This window comes from Oreochromis aureus, linkage group 1 (genome assembly GCF_013358895.1).
Source record: "Oreochromis aureus strain Israel breed Guangdong linkage group 1, ZZ_aureus, whole genome shotgun sequence".
Classification (NCBI taxonomy): domain Eukaryota; kingdom Metazoa; phylum Chordata; class Actinopteri; order Cichliformes; family Cichlidae; genus Oreochromis; species Oreochromis aureus.
In genome coordinates this window covers 33072302-33097633 of record NC_052942.1, presented here as the reverse complement: position 1 = coordinate 33097633, position 25332 = coordinate 33072302, and the positions used below count along the sequence as shown (strand labels likewise).

Genomic DNA, 25332 nt, shown 5'->3' with positions numbered 1-25332 from the left:
TTGTGAAGTTAAACTTGCCCTTGCAGGAAGGGCAAATAAAGCGTAATCAGAATGGACACAGTGCATTTACATTAACAGTCTGATTTGGATTTTGATGGAAGACATTTGCCAGTCTGTTAATGTTGGCACATCTTTAAGCCTTGCAAAGTGAGAAAACCATCAGGATAAACATTTATGTCAAGCCTACCAATAATAGCTGTTTAAATAATGACCTTTTATTTTTATTGATGAAGTAACTCGTTTACACTGAAAAAAATGGATTGGCCAGCTCTCGGATTTATTTAAGCATCTTGCGTGTATTTAACACAACTGCCTCATGCTTTAAAGTTAAGTGTAACTAGTGTAGAATCTACGTCATATGCAGAGAGGGTAGATTAAATTGTTCATATCATGTTCGAGTGAAGTATGTCAATAATATAGCAATGTTAAATCTCGCGACACTGCACGGGTTTCAGTCTCGCGCACTTTGGATCGTGGTTTCAGGAAGGCATCCATCTCAGTCAAGTTGAGCAACCGCCTTTACTTTTTTTGGTGTACCGAAAAGAAGTAAATTGGGTGGTTGTTACATTAAAAAAGTCTACCTTTTAATTTGAACACAAAAGTTTCGTGTTTCTATCTTGAACGTAATTAAATCATGTAGGATCTGTATGAAATTCAACTTAATTTGTTCTTGTTGAGATGACATGATACAATCTAGTAAGAGTGGTTAGTTGCTGGACTCATGAAATTAACAAGATCACATGAGATTTCAAAATCACTGAAGTCATAAGAAGCACACAACTACACACACACCACATGTATGCTATTGCTTTTTATTGTGGTGTAACCTATGAAGGACAAAAACGTAAAGAAAATTCTGCATCAAGCCTCTTTGATAAGCCTGGGTTTGTGGCATTGTGGTTAGTGCTGTTGCCTCACAGTAAGAAGGTCCTGCACTGAAAAAAAGAGGTTGTCAGATTTACTTGATTCAATAATGGACATTTGTTGCACACAGATGTTTTGCTTTGGCAGCAACTTAAACAACTTATTTAAATCAACACAACTTATTCATAGTCAATACACCTGTGCATTTTGTGTTTATAAAACGTGATTGAAACATGTTTAGATGAAGTAAGTTGAGCTCTTGGAATATTTTAATCCTTCACAATTTTGTCATTTTATTTCAACACTATTCAATAACTTTTACCCCAATACTACTTGGTCACTTAAATACTACATGTTCTCTTCATATTATATAATGTTCAACAAAGTCTAGATCCTGGTTACCATAAAAATTGAATGGATCTACAACAACTACCATCCTCCTGTCTTTATCCTGGTTGCAGGGGGGCTGGGAAATAACCCTGAAGTGATAGGTTACAAGGCAGGGTACACCCTGGACAACTCACAAGTCTATCACAAACAACCATTTGCACTTACATCAACAGGTAATTTAGAATCACCAATTAACCTAGCTCTAACAACTGCATGACTTTTAACTGTGGGAAGAAACCAGTGCAAACTAGCCAGATTGTGGATTTGAACCCATGGGTTCAAATCCACAATCTGGCGCAAATGGTTGTTTGTTTCTTTGTGATAGACTTGTGAGCTCTCCAGGGTGTACCCTGCCTTGTAACCTATCACTTCAGGGTTATGCCCCAGCCCCCCTGCAACCAGGATAAAGATAGGAGGATGGTAGTTGTTGTAGATCCATTAAAATTTAATGGTAACTTTGTTGGACATTATATAATATGAAGATAACATGTAGTATTTAAGTGACAAAGTAGTACTGGGGTAAAAGTTATTGAATACTGTTGAAATAAAATGACAAAATTGTGTAGGATTAAAATATTCCAAGAGCTCAACTTACTTCATCTAAACATGTTCCAGTTGCGTTTTCTGAACACAAAATGCACGAATAAGTTGTGTTGATTTAACTCATTTGTTTAGGTTTCTGCCAAAGCAAAACATTTGTGTGCAACCAATGTCCACTATTGAATCAAGTAAATCCAACATGGCCTTTTTTTCAGTGTATGAGCAAACCTAAATGACCAAGCTTTTACCTGTCTACAGCTTCAGTAACATTTAAACTAATTGCCTTTGCTTAGGTAAATATTAGATCTGTGCAAGAATAATGAATCCAGGGCCTAAAAACATTGTGGAATTAGACCTCGTTGGTCATGGCTTAAGGGCCATTTACAAAACTTGGGAGATGGCTTCTTTTTTTTCTTTTCTTTTTTTAATGCAAGCACCACGTCACAATGCAGATTTTGTTTTAAGTGCTTAATTTCTTGTCAAAGTTCCTAGCTATCATCATTTTCTTTAGTGGAGCCATTCTTTGAATGTAATTAGCATTTAAATCAAATGACAACACCATCGCCTGAGCAAAATATTTCAGTATGCTTTCCACCTCTGGAAAACACTTCTTACTCTCCCTGATGCCCGCTTTCATCCCCCAACTCCCCCCAGATCGCTACGGCTGTTTACAGTGAAAAACATCTGCATTGAAATTATTCCACTTCCTGAGGCTTGAATAAAATAAAGTCTCTACAAAACAACAACAGGAAGAGGGCCATTTTTACAATAGCTGTGTTTAAATACGTGCACGAATTTGGTGACGCCTGTGAGCACATACTGTGTCGGCTGTGTCGGGCTGATGCAAAATAGCACCCTATTTACACATTAGCAGACAAAAGTGAAGATGAAAATATCTGTCTGCTGATTTTTTTGTTTAGTTTTCACCGTAAACTGATGAAAATAATTTACATTTTCATCTGTCAGCCATAAACCAAAAATGTGTACTTTTTGGCTGCCTGTACTCTACACCACAATTTGTAAACTGTAGTACATTGTTATACTTTATTTTGCATTAAATGACATTTTTACCTAGTGCACCACTACACTATTGCCTCATGTATTTATATTTTGAGTAAATCATAAGTATTTATTTGGACAGCAGGATGGGGGAAGTCTATTTGTCTCTTCTGGTTTTTGACTGTACTTCCCATGCAAAATCTGAAAGAGCACTACCTGGTTAATCATCAGCCAATAACAGCATTTGCCTCATCTTGGGGACACAAATGGGTTGCTCTTGGAATTTTCTCGCTTTTATGCACACTAAGCTATAGAGATTTTTTAAAAATCTGTAGCTTTCCATTTTTTAAGTGAAATACGAGTCGTTAAAGTTAGACAGTTTTGATCATTAAAAAACCAGATTTTTTTTTAAAAGTTCATAAAATTTGCACCTCATAAAAATTGCCTAACATTCTGCACAACTGAAAATTGCCCACTTAGGATTTAAAACTTTAAAGCTATTGTGCACATTGCTGTTAAATGCAGCGTACATATTTGACAACATTTCTTCTTTTTGTTCTTCCTCTAATTTCTTTCTAATTTAACCCCAAGACATTCAGCTTCAAATAGGAAATAGAAAAAGCTGCAATTTCTGGTTTAAACAATCCTTGTCACTCTCCATGCTGCTCGAAACCTGTTTAAAAATGTCTCAGCGTCACCCTGAAATGTTTACACAAGGAGTTGTGCATGCAGAATTAATCATACGGGCTTACAATTAAGACATTGAAGAATTTCCCTCAACATGAGATGAGGCTGGCAACCTCGTTCTCTCCCCTAACAGTAGCCTTGAGAAAGTGTGTGTACATAAACCTCCTGTGGTTACTCAAATGTTGTAAACTGTATAACTAAAGCTTAGGCCTCATTCATAAGCTGTTTACCTTGTCGATAAATCACGGCGTCCCTCGAGCGACAAGTAGTGACAGGACGCTGAAGAGAAGAAGGATGGATTTGAATTGTAAAACCTGAGCCAAAGTAAACCTGAATGGATAGAAGTCAGTTAACTCTGAAGGTTTTTGTGTTTGGGTTGTATTAGCTGTAACTAGAGAAATGGATACTTTAAGTCAGAGACAACAAACAATATTTATCTGTTCAAATAATTACATTAAAAATCCTGGCATGTGTTGGAGTACAGGAGAAAACGCAGTGCTGGCCAAAACAACACAGGTGTAGATTTAAGTCATTCAAAAAGTTTGTGGGCCCTCATCAGTATTAAACTGTTAGCGAGAGAATCTGAAAAAAAATTCAAAGTTGTACTTTAAGACAAATCACATTAAAAAGTGTTACAATTTGCTAAAAATTATTGACAAAAATAAATAATTAAACAAATTATAAGAGTAATTATACTGTGTGTCCCTGCTGAATTTTTAGTCAACTGGTTACAAAAAAAAGAAAGAAAGAAAATTCAGACAGAAAACACACATTAAACTAAATAAAAAAAAACAAAATAAACAGTTAAAAATGTTTAAAAAAAAAGTAACACACAAAAGAGAAACAAAAAAGAATGAAAAGAAAAAAAACCCACAGACCTTTAATGTAACCCTTTACATGGAACCTGCTGTGACTATATACTGACTGCTTCATCAATAATCTGTAATCTTGGTAATCTAACCTTTTATCAGGCAATGAACCATATTTGGTAACTTTAGTGGACAAAAAACAGCCTCAATTTTGTTTTATACACACTTTTTGGAAAAAAGAAATTCACAGTAGCACATATATGATATCTTTATGGCCCTGGATTTGTAAGGGCAAAAAGTTGGACAAATAAAAAAAGTCCTGTAATACAAGAATAGCACTAGAGTTAAAATTTATAATTTTCTAGTATTTTAATGAGTGTCTTATAAAGGGCTGAAGTAAAAATTCTAAAGCTGTCAAAGTATTGAAAGAAAAGTGCAATGCTTCTGCACAAATTTTGAAAAGTATGCATAAATAACACTAAAATGGGATTTAATTGTCCTGAATTGTAATTGTACTGAAACACATTACTTGAATAAATACACTCTACAATACCAGTAAATATAGCAAAAGCAGATTAATAATTAATCTCAACTTCAAATTTGACATCATTGCGTAAGGAAGATTCATGCATTACTTATTCAAGGGAACACACATTCACAGGCTTGCTTACTCATCATATTGAGCTGTACAAATGCCGTTTCTGTTGCCCCACCACTTTGTTTCACTGCATTACACTTGAATGCTCTCACTGTTAATCAAAGCACCTTCTCGTGGCTGTTTACGCTACAGCTTTTTATTCCAGCATCACTGCTGCGTTGCTCACACACTAATGGCTCTGTTGTTGCTTACTGCATCTCAGCTTGTCGCTTTTGTGTTGCCCAACACAAACAGTGTCATGTTGTTATTTATTTATTTATTTTTACCATTACTGCAACTTAGAAAGTGCTTTCAGTCAGATAGTGTGGAGCTGAAACAACAGGTTACGTGAGCTGTTTACAAGCTGCTGAAAGGGCCTAACAGGTTCCTCATAGGGGGAACTTTTCTTGCTAAGTGAGACAACAGATTACACTTTGGCACATTTCTCGAGAGACTGCAGCCTGCTCCCCACCACAGCGCCACATTCCTCATATCTGTGAGTAAGTGTTCACTTGATACCCTCTTCAAAAGGGTAGCAGGGCAGACCTGCACCACATGTCGCGCACATAAGTGATGGATGACAATTTCAACAGGGTTTCATGTCTTTACATAGAAATCTATATGTTCCAAAATTTAACTTGAGCTACAGTATATTTTCTGCTACATTTGCCAGGAGACAGTATGTATTGTGCACTGCTGAATTAAGTGTATATTAAACTGTCAGTAACATAACTACACCCACGTCCAGTTATTGATGCACAACAGTATCATATCTCTTTGTATCCTTACACTGTGTCTCAATTACAACTCCAAGGAGAGGCACATGCTGTGACAGAAGCCAACACGGTCATGACACTGAACCTCTAAGCTACAGACAGTGTCAAGGGTCAATTTGTTTCTCTGAGGGTTTCCTCAGTCACCTTCAATACCTCCACCTTGGATCGATGATGCTTGACTCACTCTGAAAGTCAGTCGGTAAGCAGTGTGAAAGCAACTAGCAAACAGCAGTTTTGTAAAAAGAAAAGCCTCATTACAGGATACAAAAAGTCTACTCATCAATATTTCAGTAGCAGGTATCACTTCTTAAAGCTGTTTTTTGTGTGTGTTCAAAACAGATCTCACTTCAGGTTGTTCTTCTTACTTTGAGAGTAAATACTGACTAGGATTACTGTATTCCAATAATTTAGCCCATATAAATAAAATTATTTGCATTTTGTTCAATTATTTCATCTCCTGTACTTCAGCGGTACTTTCAAATGCTGTATCATCTATCCGTACATCCCAAGGGTATCAGTAAAACCTCTGAATAATATATTTAATATTATTTAAATATATAATATTTAAATATTATTTCAGTATAAAACATTTTCCATGTACTTATATGATTATTACCTTTAATTTGTCTTTTTCAAAATCGTTTTCAAACAAAACATATGCAATACATGTAACTATATCATAGTTGTAATAGCTTCTACGGGACCAAATCTCATGCAACTGGGAGCAAAGGACACAGTATTTTTGTTTTACTAGATGTGAACCTAATTTTAATAATGCTTTAAAATGTTATAACTTACAGCAAATTGCCCCAAATACCACTTAGCTATGAGTTGTGGACCACTGGAGGTCCCCAGACCCTACTTTAAGAAAAATTGTCATTAAAAAAACTGTATGTAAATAAATATACGATAACTAACCTATACTGTGTCAATTAATCCAGAGAGCATGTTAACAGAGAGGATGAAACGCAGCCTATAGTAGCAGTTATTAATATGGCATGTGAAAACAATTTACTACTTCCTGTACTAAATAGTGCCGTTGTATTGTTTTTCTCATAACACATGTTATTTAAGAACAAATGTAGGCCAAGTTCAACAGTAAATTACACTATGATAGAAAAAACTCCAGTGAGCTATATAATACATATGAAATGTAAATATTACTATATCTTTTCTATTTCTTTTTCCAACTGTGTAAACAAAACCATCAGAAATAACAGAAGTTGGTCTTTCATCTAATTGTAATGCTTTACCTAAAACAAAGGACACCTCTTGATTGCTTGCAAGTAAATTAAATATGTATTTATCCTTCAGAGAAGCAAAGCAGTGTCATATTAATCCCTTGGTATATCTGAAATAATGATGTAAAATGAGTTGTTTCACAACTCTTCACAAAGCCTACTGCTAGTAGAAATGTATGGCCATGTATTATTCTTGCAATGAATATCTCCTTTTGGAAATCTGCCCCCCAGACTTTAGAAATTAACAACTGAAACCTCAGTGCAGCAGCCCTGCCGCTGTGTGTGTTTTACACCAGCAGTAATGCAGTTTTTACCTGGTAAGGTCACCCTGTAGTCCACTTCGAGTCTGGCAGAGTCGAGAAAGAAGATATCCAGTCCAATTTACGATGGGCCAGCCCAGTAAACCTGGAGTCAGTCTGCAAGTGAAGGGTGGAATAAAGGAGTTTCTCAGGTTTAGAAGGCCCAGCTGAAAGCACTAGAGCCCTGTCCCACTGAGAACTGTACCTCTCTAAATTACACTGACACTGCTCAATTAATCCACGAGAATTGTTTCAACTATACAACACCCAGCTGGTCCATTTGCTATGAAGGTGTCCCTCCACAAAGAGCACAATTTAAGTTTGGAGGTCACAGTTCAGCATATGAAAGAATATTTTCGGAACAAATAAATATTTAAAATAAACACTTCATTTTAACTATGGATAAACAAGTTGAATTCCAGTCAGTGTTTATCTCTAAATACCTGTTATTGCAAATTATAGGATTATAGGAATTACTTAACAAGCAAAAGTGCTTACAAACACTCTTTCATTATGCATGATATCACTGAGAAAGTATGTAAGTGGAAACGACTAGTTTTACATTTTTGGTCATGGAACTCTATGGCGGCACATGGCCCCTTTGTCTGAGTGGGATTATCAGGAGCAAGCGCTCACAAAAGGAAATGCTTGTGGAGCTACAGTAACAGAAGGATAAAATCAGCCGTGTGATGATTGGGGTGACACATTTGTTTGGCTGTAATGAAAATAAGCCCATTGATGGTGCATTCAGTCATAGGCCTGAACCCCCCCGACTCCACATCCTGTCTCTTTATCCTTCATACAAGTGGCAGACAGATAGCGGCTCGGGGGATATTGCCGCAGCCACTGGGTGTTTGTGTGTGTGCAGAGCTGTCAACCTGTCACTTTGAATATACCGCTGATGTGTATGACAGAGTTGTCTGTGCTGCTTTCCACGAGCTGATCAGTTTATGTAAATCTGAAGACTTTAAGCACATTAAACACTACACATGACACGCTTTAAGAACAAGTTAATGCAGTGCTCTTTTTTGAAACTTTGTTACTGTGTTTGGTTTTGTGCTTTTCTCTCAATAGCGTTTGCTGATCTGACCGCAAATCCTCCAGATTATCAGACAGTCCAACTTATTTAAGTTCCGTTTTATTTACTCTAAATGAGCTACAATTTAATTCATAGCTGTTTTAGTATGAAGTTAAATGAATCACAGCACAGAAAACACACCCATGGAAAATAGTAGGTAGCACTCTGGCATAACTCTAACATGTGAGACATTGCAATTAAGTAAAAGTATAAATGACGCAGCCAAGTAGAGGTTTTGGGCCTTCTCACCATCTATATCACCACCTTCCTTTTAAGCCACTGCAGAGGCCTACAGTGCAGATAAAACATAAGGCGCGATGGTAAATCCAAGGCCCCCTTGAAGTGTTTGATCTCCGGATAGCGTCTGTGAGTCACCCCTCTGTGTGTGTTTCAGACACTGGGAGTAAGAACACACATATACAACACATATCTCCACCAGGAACCTGCCCTCAGTGTACCACAGAAGCAACTGGATGACTTCAGACTCACTGTATCTAAATCTACACTGCACCACCAAAGCCCAGGGCTCAGACATGCCACACACAGGATTCAAATCTATGTCCGACATGCACATGTTCACACTGCCAAATGCAGCTGTTGTGTACAGACTACTGAAGTGGCTCAGAGAACATGATAAAGAAAGCAGCAGGCCTTTATCTGCAGTCCTTGATCTGGTCTGGTGCTCTTTGAGAAACAAATCTCTGCTTTTTGCATTGCTCATCCATATTGGAGCTTTACATCTCTTCCACTTATTCAAGAACACATAAATTGCGGCAGAATAAATATGCTGTGTAAAACTTCAAAAGAAACTTTAATAGAAACATTGTTTTTTTTCCAGATTTTTAAACAGCTTTTATAAAGAAAACATTTTGTCCATCGAGCCATCCATCTCCTGCTGCTTATCTGGAGCTGGATTGCAGGGGGAGAAGCCTAACAAGAGAAGCCCACATCGCCCTCTCCCCAGCCACCTCCTCCAGCTCGTATGGGGAAACACCACAGTGTCCCAAGGCCAGCTGAGAGATGTAATCTCTCCAGCATATCCTTGGTCTACCCTGGGGCTTGCTCCCGGTAGGACATACTCAGAATCATACACACACACACACACACACACACACACACACACACACACACACACACACACACACACACACACACACACACACACACACACACACACACACACACACAAAACTGATCATTCATCCCATGGCCTAGTGCCTCGTGCACTTGAAAATCCTTATGGTCAAACATGGTGTTTGTTATAAACTAACTGTGATTGGCACAGAGGTCCAATAAGAGAACAACACTGGGGTTTAGATCAGGCAGACTCTTCCTCCTGATCACACCACGCCAGATTTTACTGTCTTTACCAACATGAGTGTTGAATTCTCCCAGTTTGTGAATGGAGGTCCATGTGTGGCATCCTCCAGCACCTGGTGACTGAAAGAAGGTTGGGTACTCTAAAATGTCCTTTAGGACATAAGTGCAAAAGACGGTCAGGGCCTGCTCCCTGACCCAGAAGCACAGGGAAACAACCACTGGGGAAAACCCCAATGTACAGGCAGCAAACCGAGTTGATACAGTTATACCCAGATTGAAAGAGAGACTAGTACGTCTGTAGGAAACTGGTCCCATGACCCAAGCCATGTGTTGAGTTTGCCAAACTATAGCTAGCTGGTATCTCTCAGTCTCATGGACTAGCTCAGGTTTTTTCCCAATCAGATAGATCAGGGGTGGGCAACTCCAGGCCTCGAGGGCCGGTGTCCTGCAGGTTCTAGATGTGTCCTTAATCCAACACAGCTGATTCAAATGGCTAAATTACCCCAACAACATATCTTGTAGTTCCCCAGAGGCCTGGTAATGAACTAATCATTTAATTCAGGTGTTTTGACCCAGGGTGACATCTAAAACCTGCAGGACACCGACCCTCAAGGTTTGGAGTTGCCCACTCCTGAGATATGATGGATCCTTTTCATGTTATAGGAGGTAGTTTTCAACAACTGGGCATCAGACTGTCCATCTCAACTCTTCACTGCCACCTGAAACACATTTCACCCCACTGCTACAGCACCTTCTGCAGGTTGTGAGCCCACAACAGGGGTTGTCATCTTCTCTTCTGGCTGAACCCAACGGGGCCACAAGGGTTAAGACCCAGCCACCAGATTCTCTCCCTTAAGCTCCCTCCCCTGTCCTTATTCCAGGGTGTGCCCCAGCAACCCTGTGGTGGCAGGATATAGTAGTCACTTGGTCATTTCTTCATTGGAACTTTGTGAATCGTTCTTCATCTGACCCCTTACCCAGAATCAAATTGCTTTGGGAGGAACCTATCAGGGACAAAATCTATCAATAACCTAGTCCCTAAGATCACTGGGGCACACAAAACTCTTCACCACAGCAACATGGCGATTTAGGGACAGGAAAAAAATTGTTGTTTTCTGTCTACACAGGGGCTTTTAGTCTGGATTCTAAATAAGTAGCAAATTAGTAGCAATTTGCTACAGAATTTTTTTTATTTACTGCCAGATAAATTCTGGTGAAACTGAAGGATGACTTTCCTTTCTAAAACAATGACCAGTGCTCACGGTAGAGAAAACGCCAGTGTTACCAAGAGACTAACACCAAGAGATTGGGGTTTGCATTCTGCCTCCTAGCCAGATTACCGTGAAGGTGAGCTTTTTCTGATGTCAACCTAGTGTAGTGTGCCTAAACAAGACCAAACATTATTAGTAAGGTCAGATCAGATCAGATCAGATAGAAAGACTAATGCTTAAATATAAAAAAGTGCATAAGCACTGTTTTTTCTGATGGATATGATTGCTGTTTAATTAATATTCAGATTTAAAAACAAACAAACAATCAAAAATATAACACTGGAGCAAAATTATACGCTTTAAACTAAAGAATTATATAGTTAGCATTAGCATGAATCACTATCACAGCAAAAGAAAAGAACAGCATTTTTAGAAACTCTGAAGATGCAGAAACTTGGCATGAGAACTGAAATTAAAATAAAGTTATTATTAAACAATTTCAGCTGTTCACGGCTTTTCTGTTCACAAGCAGTTCAAAACCACAGCCCCCACTTCTCCACCCCCAAAATGTCTGGGAGCGCTCTGACATCGTGTTGGTGGTATTAGGTGTTACACAGGGGTCCATTTCCCTCTCAGTTGTCTGAGTGGAACACACCCGCTGTGGCAAGGCTCCCCCTCGACTCCATGTGTGACAGTAATTTTACACAGCCGGGGACCTTGGTCCCGGAGGTGGGCCATTAAAGTTCAGGTGAGGTTAATTACAGAGAATTGTTAAGCCTGCTGCTGTGCACTGGGCGGGTGGGAGGGATTTGACGCCTCCAACGCTGATTTCTGTGAGACACGGTTCTACCGGCTCCACGGGTGTTCAGCAGCCGATTTACACACAACACCTACAAAGTGCCAATCATTCACTGAAACAGCTCGAAATTAAAGCCCACAACACAGCCACATGAAAATACTACAGCTTGTTATTACACTCGACGTATAAATTACCACACACGCCATGCAATTCCCCACATGAAATACACAGAAATTGAATGTAACTACCTCTACATAAACAGCCAAATTTAGGAAAATTATTTTGCATAGAGAATGCAGTCTTTAATTTTGACCAAGAGGTTCTATTAAACCCGAAACAAGCCAAAAACAGGAGCCGGAAAAAAGCAAGAAAAGAGCCTCTCGAAGATGCAGTCTGCTCTGTTTGAGTAAGGACGAGATTATATTGGATTAAAAGGGATTTTTGCATTGCAAATGAATGCACCTCAAATCAATAAGGCCTGTTCTACTCAATATACAAACTAATTAAGAGGTAATACAATCAAACCTGAATAAAATAGATTGTGCGGCTTCCTCAGAAAGAAATCCAATCAAACCTTTTTATGTGAAAAGATAAAATCTAAAGCGATCTTTCTTTGTACGAATAATGACCTCAGCTTTGTGTCCATTTAATAAGGAAAACTTGTCTTAAGAGGTTACGCTCAATGTGCATATTCTAATCAATATGAATTACATAGGGTTTTATCTATGTTATCTGCTCCAGACTGCTAAGCTAATTAATGTTTTATCGAGTGTTTTAACTCAATTATTTCGCAAAGTCAAAGGGGTTCAACACAATTTTCTATGAGCAGCCAGAACATTTTCTGTGGAGAGGAAGTAGTTGAGTTCTGCAGCCTTTAAAGGAGACACAACTGCTACAAAGCATGCTTTAACTTAAAAAAGTAGTCAATTCAAATGTATATATATAATATATGAATTTACAAGAGAAGTTCTGGTGCAAGTGGCTTTTGGCAAAGCATTTATTTGTTTGTTGAGCACCATTCCTCTCTGACACTTTGACATACATTTTGTGTTGGATTTTCCGGGTATCGTTGCTAAAGTTTGGATGATCCCCCCCTCCTCTTGCGCTTCATTCCAGCTGATTGCTCATTTTCTAATGTTAATGGTGCTAGGCTGGGGCTAGGGTTTCTCCCCTGTCAGCTGGCTACTGGGGCTGTGGGACGGATCTAATGGGCTCTGACAGAAGGGAACTGATCTCATTCAAAGGGGATTTGATATGTGGCATGAATGTGGTGACCCTCAATGGACATATTAATGACCGTTATCATTCACAGACTTTGTGCCATTCATAAAGCCCCTTTCTATTGGATGCGCCGGTGCTGCGCCAAATGCCATGACTTATGGATGAGCTAGCCATATATTGTTTTCACTGCCTTTTAGGTAACATGTCAAAGTGACTCAGAGCTTTGCTCCGGTGGCTGTGGCTGGCCGAACGGTTTGAGCAGCATAGGGCAGTAAATAATAACGTGGTGGGTGTTGTTTACAATTCAATTACAACCACATGCTGGCAGAGAAAAAGACAAAAGTCTGAAGTCACAGGAGACATTAGTGTGGAGTCACAATGTCAATATTTAGCTTCACCTCAACTGCTATTTATGACTGAGGTGTTTCTTCAAGCATGCAAAGTATTGTTTGTGCTCATTTCTTATTTTCACTGCCTCCAACCTAAAGTATGAAAAGTAGAAAAATAGAAAAACCAAAGGAAGGTTTTCTACAGTAACCGCTAATATTGATACACGTTTGCTTGCCAAAATGACCAGAAGAGGGGAAAAAAAGCCACTTAAGGAAAATTTGCAGCTTATGATATAAATGATGATAAACATAAAAGATTAATTATATCCACCAAGGTACTCATATCCTCCCAGCCAACCAAGACCATAATATCATGAGAAACATGGACCAAAGGAAGAGAAAAAAAAGGTTACAATCAACATGTGGACGCTTTTGAATAAACAAGTCTTAAAAAGGCAGAGAGCTGCTGGTGCACAAAATGGAGCAGCCACAATTAAATGTCTCCGGCAGGATGCTCATCAGAGTGTGGTTTTCCAAAAAATCCTAAACAAATCTAGAATGTCTATAAATGGGAGCACCAGGCTGAGAAAAGTCATATTCATCCATATAAGCATCTGGTGAAAAATGAAGATGACAGATTTCTCAGGGCAACCACTGCAGAAATATGTGGACGAATGGCTGCAACTTGAGCTATTCTTCCTGGTACCTGGTTAAGATATCCGTCATGAACCCATGTAAACATCAAAAGAACAACAAATACATAATCCAAGGCTTATATGTTCAAGCATGCGGTATTAATCAACAATCAACGAAAAAATATCCATCAGCTGTCATGTGGATATTTTTTAATGCATTTCTGTCTTTTCTTTTTTACATAATGAAAGCAAAATTAAAGTATGCCATGAAATGTGCATGTGTTCTGAAAAAGTAAAGCATACCATACAAGTGGTTACTATTACAAATTTATCATTAACCCCTAATTTTAGGGTTACTATGATTAATTATAAGCATATTCCAAGTGTTCTCTATTCCCCTATTTTCCCTGCATGCTCTATTAGCAGAGCTGAGGTGCAGCAGCAGCAGCAGCAGCAGCTTGGGAGGTGCTGGGAAGTGTTTCTTTCTTGACAGCTGCACAGGAAGTCACATCCCTCCACACGTCGAGGTGTCACCAGCATTATTTTAACATTTCCAATTTTAATCTCAGATTCCTGCCATGTGTCAACTTCAAAATAAAGTTCCGCTCCTGCATTCCCCTCTGCCTCCTAATAACAATCTGCCGTATGGAGATGCCACAGAGATGCCAGGTTGCACTCAGGTCCTTTGTTCTGCTCCTTTTTCCCCCCACTGTTCTCAAAGGTTCATGAAACAAGATCCGTTTGAAGTATGTTTCAAAGCAAGATGCAATGTTCAAAAATGATTCAAAGCACATGATTTTAAACACATGACTGGGTTAAATGTACCATTTAATTACATGTTTACTATTAGGAATGGATTAAATATGGTTGATAGAGTAATAATAGTACTCTAATTAGCATCTGGCAGTGATGGAAAATATCAAGCGAGGTATTTTATTAACTTCTTATACTTTTTCTATGTATTGTAACTCTATTAGATTTAGATATATATTAATAAGTTACTGTGAATTTATCATAGATTAAATTATAGAGCTACAAAATTAAAATTTTACTTAGATATTAATGAAAAAACTTTGAGAACAACCTCAAAATACATGCTAAATAAAATAAATAAAATAATAAAATATTGTGATATGTAATGAGTGCTTTTACTTTCATCACTTTTGGGGGTAAATAAGTTACTTTACTTTTTATCAGATTTCTGATAAAACATGCATCTAAAGTGCAACTGTGTTGCATGTTTTCTCACAGAACTTTCACTGACAAACAAAATTAAATATCATAAAGCAGCAAAACCTTCACCAACAAAGTGTTTGTCACACCAGACCTGAGGCAGCAGGACATTTTCGCCTGACTTCTTCCACAGCCTGGAAAATCCTCCCCACATTACGACCATTGTGAGAGCTACTTTGCTTTCACAGTCCAAAGATCAAAACAGCAGCCATGTTTTCAAGGAACAAATGTCTTACCAGCTGGGTTGGTGTGAACACAGATATAATGCTGACAGGAAGCCGAGGCAGTCACTTGTAGAGCCAATTATGGGCAGAGCTGTGGGGGCAGGTTTACAAACACTGCTTTTCTTGTGTCGCGCTACTCTGAGGTATATGATTAACTTCCTCACCAAAAGTATCCAGGCAGCGCAGAGTCTGCCCTCTTTGTAGGTGGCAAAGCTGGTGAGTCGTGGCACAGCACAGCCACCACTAGACTACCAAGAAAAACAAAAAGGAGGCTGCGCTTGAAAGCGTTAATTTTGTTGTTTTTATTACTAACTGTACATCCACATGCTTTGACTTTTAATGGCTCTTCTTTAGGACATATTTAACCATTTGGTTAGGTTTTACAGCATTGCTATCACAAGGAGAATGCAGGTTATAGGCCTCTCCTGAAGCCGCAGAGGCTTGGCGTTCTCCATTGGAGTCAAGAGGAATTCAAATTGACCCATCCGATGAAAATTCCTTTGCTTCTGGAGAACTAATTACAGGCCGTACTCATGAATGGAGGATGGAGGAGCAACTTAATTAACCAGTCTCCAGATTACCCTGTGTTATTCCACTGCTGCCTTCCCCCACCAAAATAATTTTCTAGACAATCGCAAGACTTTTCCTTAACAGTTGCTCTAAAATTAAAATTGAAAAAAAGAAAATCCCTGGTGTCCAATCAGTGAATCACCATAAGGAATGTCCACAGTATGTGCCTCCTCCCATGTGGCATTGTTGGGGTGGCAGAGCAGGGTTACCAGCAAACAACAGTCTTTTAACTATCCGTACTCTAGCAGCGCTCCTTCACTGTTGAATTTAAAAAGTTCCTTTCACCACATCTGCCCTATTTGTGCGGCCTTTTCTTCACCTGACTTGCTCATGAGATTTGCTTTATCTTAAAGGTCATTTCATTCAACTGGGCAACAAACAGAAGTGAATATAACCGTCCCCGATCTTTCCTTCGCAGAATTCATGCTTGAGTTGTCTCAAATAAAGAAGGTCCCTGCCAGCTAGAAGAAGGAGCTCACAATCTGGGCAGCTCTATAGAAAAGGTTCCCTGTATCATACAGTACCCCTTTACAGCTCTACATTTCCATTTAATGACACCCTACATATTAACCCTGGTCAGCATCCAATTACACAGAATAAGTGAATTATCTGCACCAGCATGCAATTTGAAAATGTTTTTTGTGCAATGCGGGGACAAGGGGGCGTACAGGGGCCCCTTTTTTTTCATCAATCCGGGGTTCATTAAAGTGCGAGCCTGTGAGATATTTTGAATTAATTAACTCTAAATACAGGTGATCCCCCCCACCCCCCCTCCCCCTTTTTTTAACACAAAACCACCGAGATTCCCTGTCATGGAGTGTTCCAGGGGTATAGAATGACACAAACACAACTGATTTGATGAGCTTTCCTCCTCAGGCCAGCACTGAACCAAACAAACTAGCCAGACAACCAACAGAGCTGCATTCATATTTAATTACAGCCTGCTAACATCGCTGCTGGATAACATTACACTCAGAAAATAAAATGGGGAGATAATTGCTATAAAAACCATAGTGGGATAGTTATTTCTTCTTGTGTAACCTGGAAGATTCTGCATTTTTCATTTTGGACACACAAAGTGAACTTTTGATTATTGCATCCAAATCAGATAAATAGAGTCAGTAAGGTCAGCACACATCTTTCATTTAATGGCATGTAAATAATACCAGGTGGTGAATATTAAGTATCAAACGTAGGACACAGCACTCTGTGTCACATGACCCACCTCTGTGGGTGTAAAGTCACTGCTGGCCTCCCAGGCGACAAGCATGTATATGTGTGTGCTTGTTGTAGTGTGTGTATGTGCGTTATCATGGACACAAGAAGGAGGGTCGAATTAGCCGAGATGACCAGATGAGAGCTGGCTGAGTCCAGCCATGCCTTGTCAAGTTGTTGAATGCTGCTCTGTTCAGCCCTTCTGACTCATGGCGGAGCAAAGAAAGACACCAGCATGAAGTGGCAACCTCTAAAGCTGAAAAATAATGCCAATGTATTTGCACCAAAAACTGCAGTTTCCTAAATGGCCACTTGAGGCAGTCACTAAAAGCAAGACTCCAAATGTTAAAATGACAAAGTTCATCGCAGAAATTTGGTCTCTGTAGCTAATTTCACTTTTAAAACAGTAAGAAGTGGTCTGATTAAAATGGCTTAAGACTTAAAGTAATGCATTGCCAGTGAGGTGGCTGCTGTAGCTAGCAGGTAGGTTACAACTAAATAGCTTTTTTAAAAAATCTAACATTTTTTAATTAATTAGACTAACAGCCCCCAGGATTTTGCACTCCAGTTTTAAAGAATGAAAATCTATTATTTTTATGTTACTGAGCACAAATTACAGGTTAGCTCTCCACGTCTGTGTTCCACCAATACAATGCAATAGATGAGAATGGCTTGCTAACCAAGTTAGCTGACAAAACAAAGCAGTTTATGACATCAAGATGGCTGCATCCAGCTTGTGTATATAGTCATATACATGTATGTCTGTAGTCAGAGAGACTACCTTACCTGTTTCCCTGTTTCGCTCCATGCAATGCTAGTATAAGAAATCAAAAAGAAAATATATATTTATATCTATTTCTCTCTGTTGTTTGATAGTTGTACATTATCCATCTTTCTTAAGATGAGTAGTCAAGTTTAGATATATTGCCAAAGCAGAGAGTAAAACAAAGTAAGAATCAGGGTTTACCATCAGTCTCATCATTGCATTATGGCATTTGTACTGATTTTTAGCAATCACACTGACCGAGTTCCATCATAGACAGATAACAATAATCTTGTTTTCTTGGGTAACTGTCTACCCACTCCCCTTTTTTTCTTATTGTGCTGATTTTCTTTCATACACTTCATAACTGTTATAAATTCTGATGTCAAATATTACAGACCTAACTGAATACAGATGAGGCAGGTTTAAGGAAACACCATCACCTCCAAAAACAACAACAACAACAACAACATTAAAAGAGTTATTTGATCACAAAATAATCCCAATGCATCACAGACAGAAGGTAACAGTTGATCTGAAGGTGAAGGTTATCTTTTGTTCTTAGTAAATTAGCTACTCTGAGCTGCCTGACTGGTTAATATGGAGTATTTCTTAAGATAAGTAATAAGGGTGTGTCATCTGTTGTATTAAATTATTAACACTCTTTGTAACAAGCAAGTAGCTGACAGTTCATGTGACAGCTAACTGATACATTAGCAGTCTTACATTAGTGTTCTTATATATAAGTAAGATAACTGTCAGAAAGTGTTGGTATCCTCAATGTGGAAATAAGACGCTATGCACTAACATATTGCTCTACAATCATACAGAACTGTGACTTCACTTACAGCTGAGAGGTATGAGACAAATAAGCAAGCACAGACACACATGCACACAATATACGTATGCACACACCTACTGAGCATCATAGTCTCTTGGCACACTGGCGCCTGTCACTCAGCGGGGTCCTGGAATATGCACCGAGCCATCGACAGGCGTCTGTGTCAATGCCTGACAAACCTCAAGGCACCAGGCTGTAATTGGAACGACTGGCCTAATCCTCAGATCAAGACAGACTCATTGACAACCTAAGCGGGCAGCAATCCCAACAGTGCCTTATTAGTGGAGCTGGCCTCTTCACTGGGGGCACTGATGTCATCGCTGCCTGCCAAAAGACGCTTTCTTGGCCATTTAACAAAAATGTTCAATAATGGAAGTTTGTTTTTATGTTTGCACTACACTTTCATACACTTTCAGAACAACAACAGAATGGCTATATGCTTTTTCCCCTCTATATTTTAAGTTAATAACCGAGGAAGGCTCAGCAAAATATTCCTTATATGTCTTTCTAGGGTGGACTTTCTCTGGTATGATTATGGTGTGGAAAAAAATAACAAAAAATTGTAAATTCAATTAAAAAAATAATTAACTAATAAGGGGAAATAAAATCACCATCAAAATCACTATAATTGATAGTTTGACCTTTGCAGAATATGATTTTTTAAACATTTAATGTAACTCTGTTGGTGTAAAATCATGTTTAAAATGTAAACTATGCCAAACTCCTTAATGGAAAGATTTAGAGAATTTATGAAAGCGATGAAACTTCAGCCAGAATCTGCTTAGCTTAACCTGCAAGAAAAATAGAAATCATTAGAAATGCCTAGCCTTCTCGGTCCAAAGGTAACAAATTTGTTTACTTGCTCTTTTGAAGCTCAACTCCCTAACTAAATATTAACATATTACCTTATATATATTCATGTTTTTTGAGAACTTTCATTTGTTTACTGATTTGGCTGTGCTTATTTTAAAAAGAAAAAAATAGACGGCTTTGTTTCTTTGATATGCAGCTGACTTTAACATTCATTTTGGCTGCTGTTATACAGTTAATTACTAGGTACTGTGAAACACAGAAATTTTTGCCCATTTTCCTAAATTCTGCAGATTTGGGTATATTATTCATAATCCTGCATTGTCTTCCTCTTTGATTTTCGAAGGTTTACTGATAATCCTGTCCCTAACAAATATATTTAGACCAAAGCAGATCGAATGCTACCAGAGAAAAGTGAAACATCAGCTATGGCACATTACCCATCCAGAAATTTCACCTGTCTGCAGACCACCACAGCTGCATCACTTGGACCAGACAGCTAGCATATAGGTTCTTCTGCTCCTTCATTCTCAGTAGGAACAACAGTGGGCCTCTCTTGGAATTGCCCTGTGTCCCTCTGCCTCACCTCCCAGAAGAGTAATCTGCTCTCTGATGGAGGGGAGCGTGTAGCAGAGGTCTGCTCTGACACCTTCTTGGCAGAGTCATAGAGCCTGGCTCCCAAACCAGTTCTCATAAGCCAAAATGAGCCAAAGCCTAAACCCCCCGACACAGTGTGTTCATTTGTGGCCCTTTCTGAGTGCCTGGAATCTCCTGTCAATGAGCATATCAGACAGTTTAACATGAACAGACACGTACAGTATGAGCACCCGAGATATAATGTGTTTGTGTGTGTTTTTACTGAATATCTTGCAGATAAGGTGTCACAACTGTATGAATACAGCAGTAACAGACAAATAGAGTACAAGTGGAAAGCACATGCAAAGATTATTTATCCAGATACAACTATTATGTTTCAAATCATAATATGCTGCCAATGCTGAAATGGTCATCCGATATTGCAGTTACCTACTACAACTCATTTCAAAGAACACAAAGTGTACTTTCCTTTCAATGTGCTAAGTAGTCCTTGGCAAAGCTTAAGAGCCATCAACTTCATGCAGAGCATGACATGAGTGTTTCTGTGTCAGTGTGGATGTGTGTGTGTGTGTGTTTGTAGTTCCTGGCTTTTGTAAAGGCACCGGGAAGCTCGAGCCGTCCTCCCAGGCATGCCTGTGCAGTGTAACCAAGACTGACTGGCTGACCTCAGACTGTGTGGGCCCTTTAGCAGAAGATGAAGGAGCTTTTTCATTGACACAGGAACAGGAGGTATCGCCTTCCCTTTGCAACAGCTCTCATTCATGCCAGACACAATGCGTTATTATTGGTTTTGAATTGAAATGTTAATTTTGGGAACTGGGCAACTGGGTCTGAGAGCTTGTCCTGCTCATTTCTCATTTTTCACTTGGGTGAGGTGGTCTGTTTCAACGGGGGAGACTTAACCCTCAACTCTCCTTGTATTACAGCACCTTAGTTTAGCTACATAAGGGCTGAGGACACAAATGCAAACAGGCTAGAAGTTTCTACGTTTCACCTCTTAGACTGGCTGTTGAGCACTGCCCTTTCATACAAGAGCCAAAAGCCAACATGTCAAGAGGTGAAGCCTGCAAGACACCGGTCCATACCCACAGAGCATGCACTATTGATCCTGAGGCCGTAGAGGAAAAACCTGCTTTTTCAGGCCAGGTGGTGTGAGCAGGCAGGTCAGCACTCTGCCGCACAGCCTCACAGAAATGAGTGCATCAGCAGGCCCGGCAGATCTATATGACGGGAATTAAACAGCATAATCAAATTGTTTGCGCAACCATTTAGCATCTCATTCCCTCGCTGCCCTGGGCCAAACTGACCACTGGAGACTGGCCATCTACAGCAGTAACAAAGTAGGGCAATAACTAACGGCGATTAAAGGAATATTGATGGCCTGTGACACACAGCATCCTGAAAAATGCTATTTGGTCAAATAGCTGCAATAATTAAGTATATGAGGGTCAGTCAATTTTATCTGCTGCTTTTATTTGGATCGATTATTTAGTAAAATGGCCAAGCCTCAGAGAGCATTATTGCTGACTGGGGTGTTGATTTCTAGCACAGGTGCTTCAGCCAAGTAACACAGTAGCAGCTCGCAGTGAAGAGTAAACACACAGTGTAACAGATATTACAGAATCATGGAGTGAATGATTCATAATGTATCTACTATCACTATAAAACATGTGGGCTGGAATTTTACATCATCTCTCAGTGTACAATTACACTCTGTCCTGTGACATTTTTGCCTTTAAAATCGCTGCATTCTGTCCTTTAATTTCAAAACACTCTTCCTGATAACTGAAACCTTTCTCACTTTTACCAGCACTGACAAGAAGCATGTAAGGCTGGTGCAAAATATTTCCACCACAGATTGATAAACATTAGCTGAAACCAAAAAAAATAATGAGTTTTGGCTGTGCAAGACCTTGGTGCTGTTAATGTGATGCAGTGGTTAAAAATAAACTAGGCCATTTAGAGGCTTCTCTCTCAGTTGATTGATTAAACATTAACCTGCTGGATCTGGGATATTTCTTATTAATCACAGGTGGCAGAGAGTTAACTGAGCATGAGGACGCCGTGTATGCAAAGAGATCCACACGGGGGGCAGGCTATAAAAAACACTCACACAAACATTACTGTGTGCTTGAAATCACATAATCATAGCATATTCCATTTAGCGGATGCTTTAACCTGATGAGTGATTCATTTTTAGCACCGCGAGACCCAGTGGGAGTCAAACTAAGTCTAGTGGTGCAGTTGAGTTACCCACCCTCCCGCACACACATCTCCATATCAAACAGAACATTGTGGGAATTGCCATGACCTAATGCATTTCTTATCTTACGTTAGATTACACATTTTACAGTTCCTGGCCCAGTAGATACACTATATAGCAGCCCCAGATCCCCTTAATGACAGTAAACTGGAGCAAAATCTCTATCAGACTTTCCTCATTTTCCCATGGCCAGCAATTGAGTAACAGAACCTATCACACACTCAAGTAATGTCGCTAATATTCAGCCACTGTTGCACTTTGCTTTGATCTAGCGTTGATGTGGGTGGTCAGTATTTACAACTCAAAACGTCTTGAATTTGAGACTAGCAGCACACTGAAACTGACTCCGAATAGTTTCGACTTTCCTGTTGTAACCCTGGGTGACTTTTTTGTGCCCAATGAGCCTTTTATGAGAAAATTGACAAAGTAAATATCCTATCAGCTTTTCAGCTGATGAATAATGTACGCAGTGAGTGATGGAGTGTTTTAAACAAAAAAACTGCTTCAGGGTTGTCCCTGCACATCAGCTGTCATCTGTGATGCAGGTGGTGGCCCAGGCGTGGGGGCTTACGGCAGCACACAGGTGCCCTTTTCACTCCCAGGCCAAAAATGACAAATTCAATAAACTCAAGACATCTCTCCACTGCACCTATGGAATCAAACACACCTGACAAGCGGCTGAAGGGCTTCTTCCTAGTCTCTCTGACATCCCATCCTGACAACTTCTCAGTATCAATAACTTGTAGAATATCCATCTTACTAGCATGCTTTCACACTGTGAGAAAAAATAAGAATATGTGTCAGAGGTTGTGTGACTTGAGGTAAGACTGTGATGAGGAAACTGAATCTCCGAGATGACATTAACAGAGAGTGTCCCCTACTGTGTGTGTGTTTAAGCCCCAGAGCAGACAGACCTGGCTTGGGTTACCAACCGTAATTCTGATGGTGAAAGGGCCACAATCAGCCTACTTAATCTCAAAGCTGTTCTTTAAAACCAAAGAAAGACGATCTGTCTCTATTCTACTGTACAAAATAAGCGAACATGTGATTCATCTCAAAATGGAAATGTACATTAAATTAAATTTGCCTTTAGGGGCAGGGAGGACAACCCGTGACCGCAGGTTTTTCTGTGATAACAAAAAAGGTACTTGTACTTCGTCAAAAGACCCAGTCTCATAAACCTACCCTGACCTCAAAGAACAAACCTAGACATCACATTTTAAGGAATTAGCATCACAATGCCCTAAATGTCTCCCCTGTAGTAAAAGCCCAGTAAAATGGCCTTGCAATTTTAGTGGTGATGATAAACTGGGAGACGCAGATAGCAGGATCACTGAGCGTGAGACAAACCCTTACTGTATGTTCATTAGCATCCGTGAAGGTTCCCATCTGACGAAGAGGGAAATGGAGTACTGAGGCCGTTCTGCAAGCATGAGTGTCTTATTAAAGAAAGGGCCAGGGAGCCTCAAATTTGGCGAGGCTGGTCCACGAAGAGCTCCCACCTGTTTGTCTGGGCACTCCTTTGACACAATAGGTCATGAAATGCAATATGGGCCTGTGCCTCTCTTTCTCACAACACTAAAGGCAAGGAGCGGATGAACTGCAAGATAAATGACCTTGACATTTGGAAAGTCTCCAGATTTCTGCGCTATAAAAATAAACCATGCAAAGAAAAACTCCAAAGCCTCATGAGCCCTGAGTAGAACTTACACATGGGCAGAAGTAAAAGAGCTGCCTTTCAGCGGATTAAAGTTTCTACTTAAACATCTTGATTGCTTCGCTAGCAGTGGCAGTGTAGAAAAGCAGTGGCAGAATGGAAAACCCAGAGCTAAAAAGTTGTGCTCCATGTTTGTACCTTCAATATGGAGGTCTTCCAAACAGCTGTGCACATGCTGCAGACAGCCTCCACTTTCCACAGGAAGTATGATGAGAACCACAGGAAGATAAAAACAGCCTGGAATGGCTTGAGGGAAATGACAACACAAATTAGACATTTACAAACATACTAGGAAACAGAAAAAACACCCTTTTGGGAAATTAGGGAGACAAACAGAAGCACATTAAACAGTCAATGGCGTATTACTTATTAATGATTTAGATTTGCTTTTTTAAAATTTCTACATCAGTATTTGTAGGTGAACATAGGAGTATGTTGTTATAGACAGTAGGCCTCTGAGCAGGTCAGTCACCTGAGTGACAGCATGGACAGGTGTGGAGGTGCATCCGGGGAGAGTGAACCACGGCTGCCTTACTATTGTTCTCAGTGGGTCTTTGATCTCCCGTAGGCCAGAACCTCAGTGGGGAGTCCAGGCTGGGCCCCAGGCTACGGTTTGTATCGACTCAGCAGGACTGACAGCACAAGGCGGAAGTGGGTGTGGGCGGGTGGGGACTCCAGCTTCCTAAGATCGCCTCTGTGCAGCTTCGTCTCAGCCTGACCTACACACTGAAGGGCGGTTGAGGGTACAGGAAAAAGAAACAACAGCTATTAAACAGATTTCAGTCCAACCACAGATTAAGAGTCAAAAATATATTTTTTTTCTGACCTCTCAATTTACAATGAACGCATACATCAGATGATGCACAAAAACTTGCCATCAGCCATGGAGGTCATTCTTTTCTCTTCATGTTTTCCTGTTTTACCCACACTTATGTATTATGAAATAAAGATGTTTTCCAGGTAAAAAAAATATAATTTCCATAATGACAACTGTGTTAATTATACACAAGTGTGCATGAAAAGATTTCTGACACAACCAGAAAACAAGTGAGTTTATTTTTGCAGTGTGACAGCTGTGCACACAGCCTTTACTTAAGCCAACCCTATAATGAACTTTCAAGTGTACAGTAAGTGGACAGGAGTGGCTTACAGCTAAAGAGAGTAATGTTTCTTTCCTGATGGTTCCCATCCTCGCCAGACTCTGCAGCAAAAAGCCATCAAGCCATTTAGCTTGAATAAGGAAAAAGAAAAATAACCGTGAAAC

At 39.6% G+C, this 25332-nt stretch overlaps 1 long non-coding RNA gene across 1 annotated transcript; it reads right to left on the bottom strand.

The window, feature by feature from the left end:
- Positions 1 to 7257: 7257 nt before the first annotated feature.
- LOC120439855 lies at positions 7258 to 24684 on the bottom strand. Its single transcript, XR_005612816.1, has 3 exons — positions 24604 to 24684; positions 24207 to 24314; positions 7258 to 7359 (listed from the first exon to the last, which is right to left on the bottom strand). It is a non-coding gene; the product is annotated as an uncharacterized LOC120439855 (long non-coding RNA).
- Between the last annotated feature and the right edge of the window lie 648 nt (positions 24685 to 25332).